Source organism: Lichenostomus cassidix, unplaced genomic scaffold, assembly GCF_008360975.1.
Source record: "Lichenostomus cassidix isolate B80296 unplaced genomic scaffold, HeHo_3.0 HiC_scaffold_46, whole genome shotgun sequence".
Taxonomy (NCBI): Eukaryota; Metazoa; Chordata; class Aves; order Passeriformes; family Meliphagidae; genus Lichenostomus; species Lichenostomus cassidix.
In genome coordinates, this window is record NW_028147597.1 from 2,556,482 (window position 1) to 2,577,919 (window position 21,438).

A 21,438-nucleotide genomic window follows, 5' to 3' on the forward strand; every position below is an offset into this window, starting at 1 on the left:
GTCACAATGGTCTCCTTCATTCCATAAGGCCCCACAGTGTCACAGTGGATTCCATTGTTCCATGAGTGTCACAATGGCCTTTTGGCTCCACGGGGCTCTGTAGTGCCACAATGATTTCCTTGATTCCATGAGACTCTACAGCATTACAATGGACTGCTTGGCTCCACATTATCCCAGTGGATCATTGGTTCCATGGGGTCCCTACAAGTCACAATGGATTCCTTGTTTCCAGCAACCCCCACAGTGTCACAGTGGTTCCTTAGTTCCATGACACCCTACACTGTCACAATGGCTCCTTGGTTCCATGGGACCCAACAGTGCCACAATGTACCACTTGGTTCCATTGGCTTCCACAATGACACAGTGGTTCCTTGATTCTGTGCAGCTGTGCAGTGTCACAATGCTCTCCTTGGTTCCATCAGGCTGTGCAGTGTCAAAATGGCCCCATGGGTTCTATGAGGCCCCAGAGTGTCATAGTGGTCTCCTTGGTTTCCATGGTGCCACACAGTGCCACAATTGTCCCTTGGCCCAACATGGCCTCACAGTGTCACAATGGTTCCTTGCTTCCATGAGGTCTGGTAGTGTCACAATGGACTCCTTGGTTCAATGAAGCCTGCAGTGTCAAAATGCTCTCCATGATTCCACGAGGCCCTGCAGTGTCACAAGAGACCATTGGTTCCATTGAACCCCAGAGTGTCACAATGGCATTTTGGTTCTGCAAGGCCTCAAAGTGTAAAAATGGCCTCTGTGGTTTCATGAGTACCTGCTGTGTCACAATGGACCCTTGGTTCCATGATGCCGTGTAGTGTCACAATGGTCTCCTTGGTTCTGCAGTATAAGAATGTCGCCTTGGTCCCTCGGAGCCTCACAGTGTCACTATTGTGCCCTTGGTTCCATGAGGCCCAGCAGTATCAGATTGGCCCCTTCATTCCATGGAGAACTCAGTGTCACTATGGTCCCCTTGGTTCCACAGGGCTTCCCAGTGTAACAATGGTCCCTTGGTTCCATGAGGTTCCTCAGTGTCACAATGGTTTCCGTGTATCCTCAGTGTCACCATGGATCCTTTGTTCCATGAGGTTCCATAGTGTAACATGGTCACCTTGATTCCATGAGGTTTCCCACTGTCACAGTGGAGTCCTTGTTCTGTGAGGCCCTGATGTGTCCCAATGGACCCATGGTTCCAGGAGGTTCCATAGTGTCACCATGGTCTCCTTGGATCTGCAGTATAACAATGGACCATTGGTTCCATGCAGCCCTGATGTGTAACAATGGCTTTTTGGTTCCATGCAGCCCCACAGTGTCACAATGGCCCCTTGGTTCCATGGCACTTTTCTCTGTCACAATGTACTTTTTTTTTGGTTCCATAAAGTTTTTCGGTGTCATAATGGTCTCCCTGGATCTGCAGTGTCACAATAGACAGTTGGTTCCATGGAGGCAATTGTCACACATTGTCACAATTGTCTCTTTGGTTCCATGACACTCCATAGTGTCACAATGGAACTTGATTCCTTGGTTCTGTGTGGCCCTTCTGCCACCAAATCTCTGAAATATGAGAATAAGACTCCTTAACACTAATTTGGTGTTAAAGAGGACATCATTTATTCAGATCTGAGGTCCAGTGGGGGAATAACTCCTAACCTTACATGGACTCCTGATTCTACAAGTCTGTTGTTTACCTACAGTGACTACATGTGTATTACAATTTATCCATTACCATAAAACCCACCCAAGTTCCCAGACTCAGTCCTTATTTTTTCTATCACTGCACCCTTGAGCCAGATGTTTTCTTTTCTCTTCCAACCATCCTTGCTGGGAAAGCAGACCTTGCATGCTTTTTTTCCCTGCTATAAGTTCACAGGCCCAAGAAAAATTGAATTAACCCTTCTGGTATCAAGCCCAAGGCTCTGTGTGCCAAGGCAGAGGCAGGCAGGACGCAGAGCTGTCAGCAAAGGAAGGGCCAGCGAGGTGGGGCAGCCGGGGGATGACGACAGCCTGCAGGGACAGAGGCACAGGGCATGGACAGCGTAGGACACCCTGGGCTGGAGAGGGCAGAGGGATGTGCAGGAGCTGCAAGGCCCTGACAGAGCCAACCTGTGCAGCACTTTGGCCATGGCTGCTGTCCCTGGCCCTGAGGCCATGAGGAGGACACAAGTGACCCTTGCAGCCCTGGGGCCTCATTGCCTCCTTGTCCCTGCCCAGCAGCCTGGCAGGGGCTGCCCCATGGTCCTGCCCTTGGCATTGCACATCCCCACATGCCAGTGCCCCGGGAAGAGCCCTGAGCACTGAGGGAGGGACAGGATCTGCCTTGCCAGGGGCTGGGGCTCAGGCCTTGGCCCTTTGCATTCCTGAAACATATCCAGGTTTGCTCAGCATCAGAGACACCTTTGCCTTCTTTGTCCCAGTCTGTCATCACTGCCTCCAGTGTTCTGCTCTAACTGGAACCTGAGGACACTTTCTCAGTTGTGTCCCTAAGTGATACCTATTAAAAGTAAAAGAAACTTTGAGTGTGAATCTGAGTTCTTGAGAAGTTTTTTGAACATTCTCTCAGGGACTGAGTTTCATGTAAACAACACCAAATCCCTGAGAGGCTCATTAAAGTCCTTGTGCTGTTGCTGTGCTGCTGAGCTGGGCTGGGCTCCTGGCACAGAGGGAACTCCTGGCAACCAAGAAGAACTTCAAAAAGACGTTTCTCCTGATGAGCAGTTTCTCTCCCAGCCCAGCAGGGCTGAGGGTGCTGCCTGCAGGTACCTGAGAGGAGGGAAGCAGACAGAGGCTTAAAGCAACTGGAAGGACAATTCTGAGCTTATTCATGGAGAAATCTGCACAACCTCTGACACAGTAAGTCTCTGGCTGCAGGGATCTCCTAAAGCTGACAAATGACAGCACTGATATGACTGTAAGGATGGCTCTGCTGGTGTTTCTGGTTTGGGGAAGGATGTGCTGCAGAGCAGGGCTGCCCTGGGCACCGTCAGAGGGACAGGGCAGGACAGCTCCTGCTGCCAGGGATGGCTGCAGGCTGGGAAGGTGGGGGTGCAGCCAGGGGTGCCCAGGGCTGTCCTGCAGAGCAGCTCCTGCAGCCCTGAGGGCTCTTTGCCAGGGCAGGGGATCTGCCAGCTGCCCTGAGCAGCAGAGCTCTTGTGTCCCCTTGCAGCCAGCACAGCCCTCAACCCGGGGGCTCGGGGCCCTCAGTCCCCTCCTGGGCCGGCAGAGCAGCACCAGAGATGAAGGGCATCTCTCCTGCCATTGCCCATTCCCTGCTGACCAGGGCCTGAGGGCGACTGTCCTGCACTGCTGCTGCCTGCGAGGGGCTGTGCAGGGCTGGGCAGGGAAAGGCTTTTCCTCAGGGCTCGGCTGTCTCTCTCCTTGCCTTGCTCAGCTGCTCCTGGCATTGCTGACAGGCTCTCTGGCAATGGCAGTTGCAGCTGCAGGGTCAGGCGCAGCCCTTGGGGCTCCTCCTGTGCAGGGTGAGCACAGCAATGAGGTGTCCCAGCTCCCTCTGCCCTGGGCAGCTCTGGGCAGGGCAGGCTGGCAGGCTGGCAATGAAATGACTCTCCTGAAGCAGTTCCATGGCCAGGACCCTTGGTGTGTCCTCGGGGTGTCCATCCAAGCTGTGAGCTGCCTTCCAGGGGACACTGGGGGACAGGAGTGTCCTTGGCCAGGAGTGGGGCTGATAGTCTGAGAAAGGCTGAGCCATTTGGCTCTGCTGTGAGTCCCTCTGCTCTCAGCTGTGTCAGGGTGATTTTCAGGGGAACACAGGGACTGCCCTTGATCTCAGAAAGGGCAGCTGGGAGCAGATGGAGCAACAGAGCAGCTCCCCTCACCCTTCACTGAGTTACAGCCAATCCTCTCTCCTTGCACAGTTCTCTCTGTTCTCCCTGAGCACAGCAGGAAATCCTCTCAAACTGCCTCTGGCTGTCACTGTTCCTCAGCCCTGGGACAGGAGATGCTGCCAAGCTCCTCTGCCTTAGGGGCAGTTTGGTCTGATGAAGTCCAACCCAGGACTGGTCCCTGTCCCCTATTCCCATGACCCCACTGCTGCAGAGCAGAGCTGACTCCTCGGTGTCCATGGGCAGAGCCACTGTTTGTCACAGCAACAGGGCCAGATCCCAGCAGAGCTCCAGGCATGGGGCTGGAGGAAGAGCTCTGAGAAAAGGGAAATTGGGGGAAACAGAGTGGGAGGGGCAGGGCTGGGAGATACGGCCAGGACATTGCTCAGGAAAGTATTTTCTGACTTGTCACTGTCCTTTTCTCCATGAACAGGTTCCCATGTCGAGAGGCTCAAAATGTCCAACAGCAGCTCCATCAGCCACTTCCTCCTCCTGCCATTCGCAGACACACGGCAGCTGCAGCTCCTGCACTTCTGCCTCTTCCTGGGCATCTCCCTGGCTGCCCTCCTGGCCAACAGCCTCATCATCAGCGCCGTAGCCTGGAACCACCGCCTGCACACCCCCATGTTCTTCTTCCTGCTCAACCTGGCCCTGGCTGACCTGGGCTCCATCTGCACCACTGTCCCCAAAGCCATGCACAACTCCCTCTGGGACACCAGGGACATCTCCTACTCAGGATGTGTTGCACAGCTCTTTTTCTTTCTCTTCTTGATGGGTGCAGAGCTTTCCATCCTCACCATCATGAGCTATGACCGCTATGTGTCCATCTGCAAACCCCTGCACTATGGGACCCTCCTGAGCAGCAGAGCTTGTGCCCACATGGCAGCAGCTGCCTGGGCCAGTGGCTTTCTCAATGCTCTGCTGCACACAGTCAATACATTTTCCCTGCCCCTGTGCCATGGCAATGCCCTGGGCCAGTTCTTCTGTGAAATCCCACACATCCTCAAGCTCTCCTGCTCACACTCCTATCTCAGGAAACTTGGGCTCCTTGCTGTTAGTTTATCTTTAGCCTTTGGTTGTTTTGTGTTCATAGTTTTCTCCTATGTGGAGATCTTCAGGGCTGTGCTGAGGATCCCCTCTGAGCAGGGACGGCACAAAGCCTTTTCCACATGCCTCCCTCACCTGGTCGTGGTCTCCCTTTTCCTCAGCAGTGCCATGTTTGCCTACCTGAAGCCTCCCTCCATCTCCTCCCCATCCCTGGATCTGGCAGTGTCAGTTCTGTACTCAGTGGTGTCTCCAATACTGAACCCTCTCATCTACAGCCTGAGGAACCAGGAGCTCAAGGCTGCAGTGTGGAGACTGATGACTGGATGATTTCAGAAACATTAAACTGGTTGCCAAATTCTTGAAATCACTTGTTATATGAGTCATCTTTGATAGTACCTGTTGGTTTGGGTGTGGGGTTTTTTCCTTTGTTTTAGTTTTTTAACATCCACAAATACAGGTCGTTGTGCCATTTCTCATTTTGTTTGTATCCACCTTTGTGGTCTCCATAGTCTGTCAATGAGGAGCTGTGCTCTTGGCTTTAAACAAACTAAAGAATGTCCCAGCCAAGTTTTCACCAGAGATCCCCCTTTTGTTCCCTTCTGTGGAGCTGCAGCAGCAATGTCTGTGTGCAGAGCTGGGGCAGATCAGGGGTGGCACAGCAGCTGTGCCAAGGAGCAGCAGCACTTGGTGTTGCCAGTGCTGCTCCCGTGCCACTGCCCCGCTGCCCTGCTGCCCCTCGTGTTGCTGTAGGGCCTGAGTGCTCTCGGGGTCGCTGCCAGTGCTGGGGGTGGCAGTGCCGGGGCTGCAGCAGGGACAGGCCATGGGCACTGCTGGGGCACAGCTGACGCCTCAGGGCAGGGCCTGGGGGCTCGAGGCTCCTTGCCCAGGGTCTCTCCAGAACACGCCCAGGCCAATGCTGAGCAGAGAAAACCCCCGTGAGCAGCTGCAGGGTGGCCGTGGGCAGGCTGGGGGCAACCAGCATGGCTGGGGCTCTGCAAGGTCCCTGAGGGAGCCGGGAAGGAGCAGCAGAGCAGGGGCTGATCCATCCCCACTGCGCTGGACAGCCCAGGGCAGCGTCCCAGAGCGTCCTCATGGAGCTGCCAACAACATCCCCCCTTGGCAGCCCTGGCCTCTCCCCCAGCTCCCAGAGCTGCTTGATCCTTCCAGGCAGAGACACGGCAGTGTCGCTGTTGAGCAGCTAGCAGAGTAATGAAGGCACCAGTTCTCAGTGGCAAGAAGGAATGACCTTTATTGTTTTGATTTCATCACATATATAGAGTTCTCAAAAGTCACCCAGATTGGTCAGTCAGAAGCCTTCCTCCAGGCCTGATTGGCCAGGCCTGCACTGTCCAAGTTCTGGGACACTGTTCCAACAACATCGAAACTTTATCTTTATTTATAAAACACAAGAAAATTTCTCATGAGAAAAAGCTGTGCTAGCCACACGGCAGCACTGGCTCAGGAGCCCTGTTTGCATTGCACACAGCAGGCGTGAGCACCCCATGCTGTTGGTGTGGGGAGATGAACCTGAGTGAGCACAAATACCATCAGCCCTGGGGGCCAGCAAGGGCTGGGGATGGGAGGGAAACCACTCAGCTTTGTTGGGACCTCTGAAGTCAGCCAGAAAGTTTGTTCCCATGAGCTGTGAGTTTCCTGTCCCACTGCAGACATTGGTGCTCAGAGCTAGGGCTGCCTGGCAGCCACCCCCAAACAGCCCTGAGCATTTCCTTTGCTTCACCTTTGCTTTCTTTCCTCTCTCCTGCTCCACATTTCTTCCTCTTGCCCATCCCTGTTTGCCCTTTCCTCTCTGGCCCCACTCTCCATTTCAGTTCCTGACTTGGCACCATGGGAACATCCCTTGGGGAGCGGGATCATCCTACAAGTGCTTCATGAATTGTCTGCAGGGTCCTGCAGTGCCTCGTGCTGTTCCCTTGCCAGAGGCAGCACAGGCCAGGGGGCACATCTGGACTGCTGTGTGTGGCTGTGAGGCTCCCTGTTGTGGGGCAGTGAGGAGGAGCTGGAGAGGCTCTGCAGGGCTGACAGGATGGGCTTTGGGGCCTGTGGGGAGAAGCTGAGGGCCATGGGCTGCTGGACCTTCTCAAGAGGAAGCCCAGGGCTCATCCTGCAGCTGCTTCAAAGGTGCTTTCAGAGAATCACAGCATCAGTGAGGTTGGAAAAGACCTTTGAGATCAAGTCCAAACTGTTACCTAACACCACCTTGTCTGCCCTGAGCCTCCTCTTCTCCAGGATAAACAACCCCAGCTCTAAACTCAGCCACTCCTCACAGCACTTGTGTTCCAGACCCTTCCCCAGCATTGTTGCCCTTCTCTGGACATGCTCCAGCCCCTCAATGTCCTTCCTAAACTGGGGGCCCAGAACTGGACACAGCACTCGAGGTGAGGCCTCACCAGTGCCGAGTACAGGGGAAGAATCACTGCCCTGCTCCTGCTGGCCACACCATTCCTGATCCAGGCCAGCTGCCATTGGCCTCCTTGGCCACCTGGGCACACTGCTGGCTCATGTCCAGCCTGCTGTCCATCAGTGTCCCCAGGTCCCTTTCTGCCTGGCCACTGTCCAGCCACTCTGTCCCCAGCCTGTAGCACTGCAGGGGTTGTTGTTGCCAAAGTGCAGGACCTGGCACTTGGTCTTGTTAAATCTCACATTGTTGGATTTGGCCCCTGGATCCAGCCTGTCCAGGTCCCTCTGCAGAGCCCTCCTGCCCTCCAGCAGATCCACACTCACACCCAGCTTGGTGTCATCTGCCAATTTGCTGATGGTGGGCTCAATCCCTTCATCCAGATCATCAATAAAGTTATGAAATAAAACTGAGCCCAGCACTGATCCCTGGGGGTCACCAGTGGTCACTGGACATACACAGGATGTGGCAGCATCCCCCACCACTCTCTTGGTCTGCCTATGCCTGTCCAGCCAGTTCTTAACCTAGTGTAAGATCAAAGAATCGAGTTCTGTCTCAACATTTCCCATCAGAAACCACAGGTGCAGGACTTACACAGAGAAGGCTTTGTACCTCCCAGAGCTGGTACAGAACAAGTGCTTTGCCCCTGCCTGAGCTGGTACAGAACAAAGGCCTTGTGCTGCCAAAGCTGGTGTGTGACAAAGGCTTTGCTCCTGTCACCCTGACACCCATCATTCACTACTGTGAAAAACCTGCCTCCAAAGCTGACCATGCCTCGGACACTCCTCCCTTGGCCCTGCCAGGTGGAGTTTGGCAAATCTCCACAGGAATTAAGGGGGAGCAAAGGAGGGTGGCAAGGAGGGACCAGGTGTATGGACTAGCATGAAAGACAGCTCTGGAGTGACTGAACTCTGCAGATCTTCCCCACTGTGAGATCACATTGATCGACACAGAGGCAGAGGAATGCCTACTGCTCTGCCCCAGCAAAACTGCAGATGTGGCCAAGGAACAGTCACAACCTAAACCCCTTTTGGTCCAACTTGATTGGTGGCCCTTTAAGTACTTTAGGACTTAAAAAAGCAATTCCTAAAGATTTATTGGATCGTTTACCTTTAGATAAATTGAGCAAACTGGTAACCCAGTGGCGTGTGCCAAAACCATATTCCTTTTCCTTTGTGAAAGAAAGTTCACCTGTCGCAGCTTCTCCCCCCTTTTGTGGATGGTGCAGACAAGACATCAAAGTAAACTTTTTTCTCTAGTAGAGGGAAACTAGAATCTCCATTTCCTAGTGGTGGGCAGGGAAGTGGAGAATAGATTTATATTAAACAGCTCACTAAAACAGAAAAAGGAGATTTGTTAATCACAGCTATTGTGGGATTTTATTCTTGTAGTTTTAAGGATACTGAGAAAAGCTATACTGCTTGGGAGAAAGGTTTGTTTGCAGCAAGCCTGGCTTTCATTGAAATAGATGCACAGATTGAAGGAGCCTCAAAAAACCTTTCTATCCAAGAAACAGAGAGTCTGGATATCAGCCAAGATAAACCTGCCTCAGCCATCTGGGTGGCCCCTCCTTTTTCCCAACACCAAACAATAAATGCCTGGTTTATTGTTCCATCATTTTAACTCCTTTTTGCCTGAAAAGGGCAAGTTTTCTACTTTTGTTTTTGCAGGAGAACCCCGTGGGACTTTAAGATTTTTTTCAGAAGAAACATTAATAAGAATTGAAGACCTAAATCTGAAAATGGTCTACAAAATTTTGATTAGGTTGCTCGTACTTTTCTACATTGCACCTCCTACCCATAACCAAAATACTAATGAATGGCCTTGGTCTCAAGCCCTCATAGGATGACGAAGTTTACCATTCATCTGAATGGGTCTGAGAAAAAAATGAGTGGGTCTGGGTTAAAAATGTGTGGGTTAGAACCCTGCCCGGTTTCATTGATGAAAAAATTCAAGTGGGATGCAGGAAAGTAGAACCTGGTTTTCATTACCATCTGTAATTGGAAACACCAGCCAACAACAAATGTTATTTAAACCAGAATGGTCTCTCAAAAAGGTTGCTCCCTTTTCCCCAGAGATGAATATCGAGAGTCCCGACTGGTGTTTTTAGGAACCAGACTGAGGGTTCTAAATAGCATTGATTCAGAAGAATTACTGAACAAATTGGCTACTTCAACTTTTGACCTGACAAAAATGCAACAGCCTTTAAGAAGGCCTTTTTCCTGCAGAAATCCAAAAAATAATTTGGGATAGTGATAACAATTCTGAAAAGAACCTCCAACCTTGGTGGAAGTTGGTAAATCTCACCTATGATTCTGTTAATAACACTGTTACAGCTTATCTGTTAACCATTCACAATGCTTCAATAACTGATTTATCCTGTTTTCGCATTAGGCTTGAACCACAATGGAACTATATCCTTTCGAGCACAGAGCGTGAGCCCAAAAGGTGAATGATAAATGGCAAACAATAGACCTGGAATGCTGCATGGTGTGGGAACAACTAGGAATTATCTCTGAAAGTAACACCATCAGAACATGAGATTTTTTGTTTAGACACTGACCAAAGGTTTACCATTTTGAAGGAAATTAACTCTAAAACTGCAAAAATCTGTATTGGCAAAAGTTGTGTATGCTTAAGAACTGTTTGTAGTAATATCACAGTAGGAAATGTAATAGCTAATACCAGTAATCATACAAATGTTTGTGTTTGTAATTTTACTGAAATTATGGGATGTGACTTCTCTTACTCAGCTCCAGTCACTTCCCACCAAATTCTGAAATCTGGTATCACATTGATTCATATTGAGCAAGCTGCATGGCAAAAAGTAATGTAAAAATCTTTCCTGTCTTGTTTCCCTTCCTTCCCTTCTCTCCCCTTCTCCCTTCCATAGTGTTACCACCATGTGGTCCCAAACACAACTCATCCCGAAACCAGAAGACAACTCATCCAGAAGACAACTCATCCTGAAGAAGACAGCTCACCCAGAAGAAGACAACTGGTCCTGAAGATAAATGTTGAGCCACTGGGTGCTGTAAGGGTTGATCAAAGAATCGAGTTCTGTCTCAACATTTCTCATCAGAAACCACAGGTGCAGGACTTACACAGAGAATGCTTTGTACCTCCCAGAGCTGGTACAGAACGAGTGCTTTGCCCCTGCCTGAGCTGGTACAGAACAAAGGCCTTGTGCTGCCAAAGCTGGTGTGTGACGAAGGCTTTGCTCCTGTCGCCCTGACACCCATTATTCACTACTGTGAAAAACCTGCCTCCAAAGCTGACCATGCCTCGGACACTCCTCCCTTGGCCCTGCCAGGTGGAGTTTGGCAAATCTCCACAGGAATTAAGGGGAGCAAAGGAGGGTGGCAAGGAGGGACCAGGTGTATGGACTAGCATGAAAGACAGCTCTGGAGTGACTGAACTCTGCAGATCTTCCCCACTGTGAGATCACATTCATTGACACAGAGGCAGAGGAACACCTACTGCTCTGCCCCAGCAAAACTGCAGATGTTGCCAAGGAACAGTCACAACCTAAACCCCTTTCGGTCCAACTTGATTGGTGGCCCTTTAAGTACTTTAGGACTTAAAAAAGCAATTCCTAAAGATTTATTGGATGATTTATCTTTAGATAAATTGAGCAAACTGGTAACCCAGTGGCATGTGCCAAAACCACATTCCTTTTCCTCTGTGAAAGAAAGTTCACCTGTCACAGCTTCTGCCCCCTTTTGTGGATGGTGCAGACAAGACATCAAAGCAAACTTTTTTCTCTAGTAGAGGGAGACTAGAAATTCCATTTCCTAGTGGTGGGCAGGGAAGTGGAGAATAGATTTATATTAAACAGCTCACCGAAACAGAAAAAGGAGATTTGTTAATCACAGCTATTGTGGGATTTTATTCTTGTAGTTTTAAGGATACTGAGAAAAGCTATACTGCTTGGGAGAAAGGTTGGTTTGCAGCAAGCCTGGCTTTCATTGAAGTCGATGCACAGATTGAAGGAGCCTCAAAAAACCTTTCTATCCAAGAAATGGAGAGTCTGGATATCAGCCAAGACAAACCTGCCTCAGTCATCCGGGTGGCCCCTCCTTTTTCCCAACACCAAACAGTAAATGCCTGGTTTATTGTTCCTTCATTTTAATTCCTTTTTGCCTGAAACAGGCAAGTTTTCTACTTTTGTTTTTGCAGGAGAACCCCGTGGGACTTTAAGATTTTTTTCAGAAGAAACATTAATAAGAATTGAAGACCTAAATCTGAAAATGGTCTACAAAATTTTGATTAGGTTGCTCATACTTTTCTACATTGCACCTCCTACCCATAACCAAAATACTAATGAATGGCCTTGGTCTCAAGCCCTCATAGGATGACGAAGTTTACCATTCATCTGAATGGGTCTGAGAAAAAAATGAGTGGGTCTGGGATAAGAATGCGTGGGTTAGAACCCTGCCTGGTATCATTGATGAAAAAATTCAAGTGAGATGCAGGAAAGTAGAACCTGGTCTTCAATACTATTTGTAATTGGAAACACTAGCCAACAACAAATATTATTTAAACCAGAATGGTCTCTCAAAAAGGTTGCTCCCTTTTTCCTGGAGATGAATATTGAGAGACCTGACTGGTGTTTTTAGGAACTAGACTGGGGGTTCTAAATAGCATTGATTAGGAGGTATTATTGAATAAATTGGCTACTGCAACTTTTGATCTGACAAAAATGCAACAGCCTTTAAGAAGGCATTTTTCCTACAGAAATCCAAAAAATAATTTGGGCTAGTGCTAACAATTTTGAAAAGAACCTCCAATCTTGGTGGAAGTTGGTAAATTTTACCTATAATCATGTTAATAACACTGTTACAGCTTATGTATTAACTATTCACAATGCTTCAGTATCTTTGATTTATCCTGTTTTCACATTAGGCTTGAACCACAATGGAACTATTCTCTATCCTTTCGAGCATAGAGCATGGGCCCAAAATGTGAATGATAAATGGCAAATGATAGACCTGGAATGCTGCATTGTGCGGGAACAACTAGGAATTATCTGTGAAAATAACACCATCAGAACACGAGATTTTTGTTTAGACACTGACCAAAAAGTTTGCCATTTTGAACTTCATCCTGAAGTTAACCCTAAAACTGTAATAATCTGTATTGGCAAAGGTTGTGTGTGCTTATGAACTGTTTGTAGTAATATCACAGTAGAAAATGTAATAGCTTATACCAGTAATCATACAAATATTTGTAATTTTAGTGAAATCACGGGATGTGACTTCTCTTACTCAGCTGCAGTTGCTTCCCACCAAATTCTGAAATCTGATTTCACATTGATTCATATTGAGCAAGCTGCATGGCAAAAAGTAATGTAAAAATCTTTCCGATCTTGTTTCTCCTCCTTCCCTTCTCTCCCCTTCCCCCTTCCTTGGTGTTACCACCATGTGGTCCTGAAGACAACTCATCCAGAAGACACCTCATCATAAAGAAAGACAACTCACCCAGAAGACGACTCATCATGAAGAAGACAACTGGTCCTGAAGATAAATGTTGAGCCACCGGGTGGTGTAAGGGTCGATCCAAGAATCGAGTTCTGTCTCAACATTTCTCATCAGAAACTACAGGTGCAGGACTTACGCAGAGAATGCTTTGTGCCTACCCAAAGCTGGTACGGAGCGAATGCTTTGCCCCTGCCTGAGCTGATACAGAACAAAGCCCTTGTGCTGCCAAAGCGGGTATGTGACAAAGGCTTTGCACCCGTTGCCCTGACACCCATTGTGAAAAACCTGCCGACCATGCCTCGGACACTCCTCCCTTGACCCTGCCAAGTGGAGATTGGCAAATCTCCACAAGAATTAAGGGAGAGGAAAGGCAGGTGGCAAGGAGGGACCAGGAGTATGGACTAGCATAAAAGACAGCTCTGGAGTGACTGAACTCCGAAGATATTCCCCACCGAAAGATCACATCGATCTTTGCAGAGGCCAAGGAACGCTGACTGACCGGGACTCCAGGGACGCCGGACGTCTGTGGACCCGTGGTGGTAGCTATAGCCCCTTTCCTTCCCTTTCCTCCCCATCTTTTCCCAATTTTCTCTCTTTCTCTCTCTATCTCAGGCCGCTTTACAGGCCAAATGAATAAAGTTCCCCCTTGGATTGAAATTTAACTCCCTTGACTTGTTGGATTTTGTGTTTTCTTTTCTTTTTTGCACTCTGAGATCGTAGCTGGTATGAACCATCACGCATCTGCTCATGAGTGGACTGTGACACACAGCTGCCCAGTGATTTTATACAGCCTGCCTCTATGATGTCAGAGTCTGCCCTGTGATGTCACACAGCTGTCCCATGACCTCACAGCCCACTCTGTGATGCCATTCATCTGCCCTGTGATGTAACAGCCTGCTCTGTGATGTCATACAGGTGCTCTGTGATGTCATACAGGTGCTCTGTGATGTCATACAGGTGCTCTGTGATGTCATACAGGTACTCTGTGATGTCACAGTCCATGCTATGACATCACACAGCCTGTGGGAATGCTGGAATTCTCTTCTGCTCCTGGAGAACTTGGGGTGTCTGGCTGAGCAGGAAAGGTGACCCTGAGCCAGGAGCTTTCCTTTGCTGGCATAGAAAGACCTTCCCAGCACTGTGTCCTTGGCCAGGAAGGATTGTGCCACAAGAGCTGTCCCTGCCCTGCAGGGTTTGACATGGAAAGTCGTGGTGCCATTTAGCGTAGGAATGAGAATCACTCACTGTATGCAAATTCTGATTTTATTACAAAGCCATACAGTAGATATACTTTTCAGTGTGATAAGTTCTCTCTTAGTTGTTTTCTCAGCCTTTTCACAGTTTCTCAATACAGCTTGTTATTCTTCCCAGGGGAGAGAAGGAATCTGCTGATCTGCTTCAGATCCTGTGCTGATCAATACTTTTCTGCATCCTTTCAGGTTCTTTGGTTCCTCATGGGATCATGGGGGCCTCTTCCTCTGCAGCCCCACATCTGCCCCTTCTGTTTTTACTGAGGTTGTGGATAAAGCTAAGGAAACCATGACTTATTTTGGTTTACTTTTAACATTTTTAACTGTTTTTACCTGTTTTGAAAAGGACAAGACAGAGAATTAAAAAGGCTATTATTGCCAAACAACCTGTCCAATGAAAACCCAAACTCGTAAGTTTATTCCAGTGAACTGTGACAAACGAGGTTCACTCTCCTGTTAGGATTAAAAAAGGTTTAATAAAAGACAATAGGGGACAGATAAAAGCAAAAGGTCAGCGCTGGGTGCTTTGGCATTCAGCCAGAAAAGCACCCCTGGAATGGACAGAGACACCCTTTCCATACCCTTCAGCCTAATGCATATTCATAAACAGTTACACATATTCCTATTTCTCTCCAAACTCTTTTGCACGTTCTGGGAACTGATCCGCCTCCTGGCAGCATGCGCAGTCGTCTGTCACTGATCTGTTCTCACTCCCAGATTGTGGTTCCTGCAGCGCCAGGAGCTGATAGTTGCAGTGTCAGAGGCAGGGTCCGGCCGGGGGATGGGATCCAGTTCAAGCAGACACTTCAAGCATTCGAATCCAACCAGAACAGCTATTTTACTGCTATTAAACTCAGCTGGGACTAGAAAGAAAGACCTTAGTCATCATTGCACAGCAACTTTTCCCAGCCAGGCTACCTCTGTAAGAAAAGAATTCAAACAATCCACAGAGTATCCATTGGGATCTTTGCGAAAAGCCAACATGATGACATGGATTGATCACAGGGACATTGGGGACACTGGGGACATTGGGGATGTTGGGGACATTAATGGGACATTGGGGACACATTGGGGGATTTGGGGACATTAGGGACGTTGGGGGAAATTTGGGATAACATTGGGGGAATTTTGGGAGTTAAATGGGAAAATTTGGGGGAAATTTTGGGGAAAAATTTGGGAGAAGTGGCAGAAATTTTGGGGAAGTTTGAGGGGAAAATTTTGGAGGAAATTGGGGAAATTTTGGGGAGGTTTTGGGGCAAATTGGGGGAAACTGGGGAAATTTTGTGTGAGTTTGGGGAAATTTTGGGAAGTTTGGGAGAAAATTTTGGGGAAAATTGGGGAATGTTTCGGGATGTTTTTAAAGAAAATGGGAGAAATTTTGGGGGAAATTTTGGGGGAAATTTTGGGAAAATTTGAGGAAGTTTGGGTAAATTTTTGGGGAAAATTGGGGGAAATATTGGGGAAGTTTGGGGAGAAATTTGAGGGGAAATAGGGGGAGAATGGGGGAAATTTTTTTGGGAAAATGGGGGAAGTTTGGGGGGAAATGTTGGGAAAATTTGAGGGAAATTGGGGGAAAATTTTGGGGAAATTTTGGGGGAAAATTTGAGGGAAATTTTTGGGAAAGTTGGGAGAAAACTTGGGGAAATTGGGGGAAATGAGGGAAATTTGGGGGAAATTTTGGGGAGATTTCAGGGAAGTTTGGGGGAAATTTTGGGAAAATTGGGGAGATTTTGGGGAATTGGGGGAAAATATTGGGGAAGTTTGGGAGAAAATTTTGGGGAAAAAATTGGGAAAAATTGGGGAAATTGAGGGGGAAGTTCAGAGAAAAAATTTGGGAAAATTTGAGAGAAATTGGGGAATTTGGGGGAAGTTTGGGGGGAAATTTTGGGTGAAAATTTTGGGAAAATTTGAGGGAAATTGTGGAAATTTTTGAGAAATTTTGGAGAAAACTTGGGAGAAATTGGGGACATTTTAGGGAAATTTGGAGAACTATGGGGGAAATTTGAGGGGAAATATGGGGAGAAATTTTGGGGGAAAATTGGGGTGAAATCTGAGGGAAATTGGGGAAATTTTGGGGAAGTTTGGGGGAAAATTTCAGAGAGAAATGGGAAGAACTGAAGGAAATTTCTGGGAAAATTCGGGGGAAATTTTGGAGAAATTTCGGGAAAGCTTTGGGGAAATTTGGATGAAAATTTGGGGAAAAATGGGGTAAGTTTGGGGATTTTTTAAAGAAAATTGTGGGAATTTTAGGGAAAATTTGGGGGGAATTTTTGGGAAAATTTGGGAAATTTCAAGGAAGCTTGGGGAAAATTTTAGGGAAGTTTGGGGGAAAATTTGGGGAATTTGGAGGGAAATTTTGGGGAAGTTTGGGAGAAAACTTTGGAAAAAATTGGGAAAGTTTGGGGGAATTTTGAAGGAAAATTCTGAGAAAATTTGGGGGAATTGTTCGGGAAAATTTGGGGGAAATGGGAAAAATGCAAATAGAATGGGGAAAAAGGAGGAAAATTTGGGGAATTTTTGGGGGGAAATGGGAAAAATTGGGGGAAAATGGAGGAAAATGGGGAAAATTGGGGAAATTGGACTAAAAGGAAAATTTGGGGGAAAACTAGGGAAAAAGTGAGAAAAATGGGAAATAAATGTGGAAATTGGGGGGAAATGGGGAAAATTGGAAAAATTCAGGAAAATTGGGGAAATTTTGGGGAAAAAGGGAAGTAAATTGGGGGGAAATGGGGGAAATAGAAGAAAATGGGAAAAATTTGGGGAAATTGGGGGCAAAAGAATAGATTAGGGAAAAATTGGGAAAATCTGGGGGAAATTGGGGAAAATGGGGATAAATTGGGAAAATTTGGGGGGAAATTGGGTAGTTTTGGGGGGAAGGGACATTTGGGGACATTGGGGGTATTGGGGACACTTTGGTGTCACTTTGATGGAACTTTGGAGCCATTTAGTGACAATTTGGTGCCATTTGGTGACTTCTAGTGGCATTTGGTGACAATTTGGTGCCATTTGGTGTCATTTAGTGTCCCTTTAGTGCCACTTGATGCCATTTCGGTGCCATTTGATGTCACTTGGTGCCACTTTTTGCCACTTTGGTGCCACTTGAGGTCCCTTTAGTGCCACTTTGGTGCCATTTTTGACCTTTTTGTTGCCATTTAGTGCCACTTTGGTGCCATTTGATGCCATTTAGTGTCACTTGAGTGACTTTTAGTGACATGTAGCGCCGCTCTGGTGCCATTTAATGCCTTTTTTTGTCACTTTGGTGTGATTTAGTGTCACTTTGGCGCCATCTGGTGCCATCTAGTGTCACTTTAATGCCACTTTAGTGCTATTTGGTGCCTTCTAGTGTCACTAATGCCATTTAGTGCCATTTCAGTGCCATTCAGTGTCACTTTGGTCTCATTTGGTGCCATTTTAGCGACATTTTAGTGCCATTTAGTGCAATTTAGTGCCACATTGATGCCCTTTGGTGCAATTTAGTGCCACTTTGTGTCACTTGGTGCCATTTAGTGTCACTTTAATGCCACTTAGTGCCATTTGGTGTCACTTGATGACCCCTGGTGTCACTCTGGTGCCATTTAGTGCCACTTTAGTCCCATTTGATGTCACTTTGATGCCATTTGGTGTCATTTTAGTGCCATTTGGTGCCACTTTGGTGCCATTTATTAACTCCTGGTGTCACTTCAGTGCCATTTAGTGCCACTTTAATACCATTCAGTGCCATTTGAGGCCATTTAGTGTCACTCGGGTGCCATTTAGTGCTAATTTGGTGCCATTTGATGTCACTTTGGTGTCACTTTTTGCCATTTTAGTGCCACTTCGGTGCCATTTTTGCTCCTTTAGTCCCATTTAGTGCAACTTAGTGTCACTTTGGTGCCATTTAATGTCACTTTGGTCCCATTTGGGGCCATTTGAGGTCACTTTAATGCCATTTTAAAAAAATTAATGCATTTTTATCTGTTTAATGCAATTTGGTGCCACTTTGGTGCCATTTGATGCCATTTTGATGCCATTTAGTGCCACTTCAATGCCACTTTGTTGCTGTTTTTTGCCACTTCAATGAAACTTTTTCCCACTTTGGTGCCATTTAGTGTCACTTTAGTCCCATTTGGTGCCATTTTTGGTCACTTTAATGCAGTTTTTTGTCATTTCAATGCCATTTTCCCCATTTTTGTGCCATTTTGATGTCACCTGCTGTCTCTTCACTGACCTGCAGCAATCCGTTCTGCAGTCATTGTCACCTGTGCTGGTCGGCGATGTCACTGTGTGCCCAGGGGCTGCTTGGTGTCATTTAGTGACATTTGGTGTCATTTAGTGCCATTTGGTGTCACTTTGGTCCCATTTAGTGCCATTTAGCGCCACTTTGACACCATTTAGTGTCATTTGATGTGACTTTGGTGCCATTTAGTGTCACTTTGGCTCCTTCTGGTGCCATCTAGTGTCACTTTAATGCCATTTAGAGCCATTTAGAGCCATTTAGTGCCACTTAATGTCACTTTGTGCCACTTGAGTGCCGTTTAGTGCCATTTAATGTCACTTTAGTGTAATTTTTTGCCATTTGTTGCCATTTAGTGCCACTTTGGTGCCATTTAGTGTCACTCTGGTGTCATTTACTGCCATTTGCTGTCATTTGGTGTCATTTCGATGCCATTTGATGCCATTTTGATGCCATTTGGTGCAATTTTTTGTCACTTTAATGCCACTTTCCTCCACTTTGGTGCCATTTTGATGCCACCTGATGCTACCCTGATGCCACCCTGATGTCACCCTGTCCCCTCTCAGTGACCTACAGCATTTCGTTCTGCTGCGATTGTCACCTGCACTGATTGCTGATGATGTCACTCTGATGACGTCACTGATGTCACTCTGAAGACATTACTCTGATGACGTCACCCTGTCCCCTCAGTGACCTGTGCAGCAATCCATTCTGCTGCAATTGTCACCTGAGCTGGTCGCTGATGTCACTGTGTGCCCAGGGGCTCTTTGGTGTTGTTGGAATACATATCAGGTTAAAAATTTTGTATAACTTTAGTCAAAGGTTTTGTTTGTCTTTACCCCGAGAAAAGGAATTTTAGGTTTCTTTCAGGACATTGTTCTGCCAGATGAGGTCTGGTGGACTCAGCATATCAACAGATTGGGAGTGACCCCAGAGATAACCAGAGAGATAAAGACTATGAACAGAACATCCACTGGGACATTGTGGTTATCAACAGGACATGGTGGATATCACAAACAGCTACCCCAGAGCACCTCCAGCAGGGCTGAAGACATCCTGGCCTGGAAAAAGGACTGATGAGAAAAACTGAAGAATGAAGAATCTAATTAGCATCAGAGGTGAGGAGATTCAGATCCAATGGGAAACTGAATACTGGGGGTTTGCTCAACTTTAGACCAAAGAACACTGACCCAATGCTTTCCTATGTATTTTTACTGTATAAAATATCTGAAAAATCGAGTAAAAGCTATGTATCCTGGAATGATTCTCTCTGCACACCTGGGCTATGTGTGGATGAGATGATTTCTGTGGTACATCCAGGCCAGAACAACATCCTGGCCAGATAATAAAGTAATGCCTTGACTCTCTAACATTAAAATGTTGTTGGAGAGTTTTTGTATTTTTTCCCACAGATTTGGTGATAATTTTTGGCGACCATGAAGGGACGAAGCTGTTGATCACTCCACGGACTCCGGGAACGTGAGTGTCTCCCCAGCGCGCTCGGAGATTTCATCCAGAGAGACCTCATGGTCCCTGGAGTCCAGTGAGTCCAACACAAGATCCCGTGGTTTTGTTTAAGGCATTACTTTGGGGTAAAATACAAGGGTGACAGTTTAATTAGATACTGAAAAAAATCACTAGATATGCATTCATGTTGTCTCAGTTTCTTAGTTTGAGTTTAGGCGCCGAATCCCTGTGTTTCCGAGTTAAAGTCTCGGTTGCCTTGGTTACGAGTTCAAGTCTCAGTGTCATCTCCCTGTGTTTCCAAGTTCGAGTATTGGTTGCATTTGTTCCCAGTTCGAGTCTGGGTTGTCTCAGTCCCGAGTTAGAGTCTCGGTGCCCGGTGGTTCTGAGTTGGAGTCTCGGTTTATGTTGCTTCCAAGTTAGAGTCTCGGTGTCCAGCCACCGCGCAGTTTCGGGTTTGAGTCCCGATGCCTAGTTAAAACGCAATTGCAGAGTATTTTGGCGTTAAAGTCTCCTGTTTGCATTAAAATCCAATTGCAAAGTATTTTGGAGTTCAAGTCTCCTGCCTAGGTTACTGTGAAAAGCTTTTTTTGAACAGAGTTTGCTCCAGTGCTTTTGAATTTCTGAATGTATGCATGTACTGTGTGTGTGCAAATTACCAGTTAACTTCTGTGTTTTACCGGTATAAAAATCCATGCAGGGACACCCACGGAATATAAATAACTTGCTGAGTGTTGAAACATTCTCAATGATTGTGGCTTAAGTGGCCACAGGCTCTGCCTTTGGCTTTACTCAGAATCAGAATTCAGCCAAGTTCAAAGGAGAAGATAAGCCCATTTGAAATCCTGTATGGAAGACCTTACCAAACCATGATGGTTCCTGGGGAAAATCATGTAATGGGTGATCATCATTTGAAAGAGTATGCAATTTCCTTGGAAAAACACTTTCATCGCTGCATCAGTTTGTCGTTTTAGCCTCACCAGTTCCATTGGATATTCAAGTGCACCCTCATCAGCCAGGAGATTGGGTTCACGTCCGGTCGTGAAGAACCCCTTCAGCCCAAGTGGAAAAGACCCTATCAAGTTCTATTGACTACTCATACAGCAGTAAAAACAACTGGTGGAGACTCCTGGATCCATTACTCGTGAATCAAACTCGTGAAGCAAGGGTCTGGAACACAAGTGCTGTGAGGAGTGGCTGAGTTTGGAGCTGGGGTTGTTTATCCTGGAGAAGAGGAGGCTCAGGGGAGACAAGGAGCTGTTAGGTCACAGGTTGGACTTGATGATCTCAAAAGTCTTATCCATCCTCCTTGATTCTGTGATTCTCTGAAAGCACCCTTGAAGCAGCTGCAGGATGAGCCCTGGGCCTCCTCTTCAGAAGGTCCAGCAGCCCATGGCCCTCAGCTTCTCCCCACAGGCCCCAAAGCCCATCCTGTCAGTCCTGCAGAGCCTCTCCAGCTCCTCCTCACTGCCCCACAACAGGGAGCCTCACAGCCACACACAGCAGTCCAGATGTGCCCCCTGGCCTGTGCTGCCTCTGGCAAGGGAACAGCACGAGGCACTGCAGGACCCTGCAGACAATTCATGAAGCACTTGTAGGATGATCCTGCTCACCAAGGGATGTTCCCATGGTGCCAAGTCAGGAACTGAAATGGGGAGTGGGGCCAGAGAGGAAAAGGCAAACAGGGATGGGCTGTTTGCAGGAGAGGGGACAGGGATGGGCAAGTGGAAGAAATGTGGAG

General features: G+C 47.5%; 1 protein-coding gene and 1 pseudogene across 1 annotated transcript in view; one reads left to right on the top strand and one right to left on the bottom strand.

The window, feature by feature from the left end:
* Positions 1–21,438, bottom strand: part of LOC146421957 (olfactory receptor 14J1-like) — a 145,412-nt gene that overhangs the window by 120,557 nt on the left and 3,417 nt on the right. The gene's annotated exons all lie outside the window — the stretch shown is intronic.
* LOC146421963 (olfactory receptor 14J1-like) lies at positions 4,284–5,335 on the top strand (annotated as a pseudogene).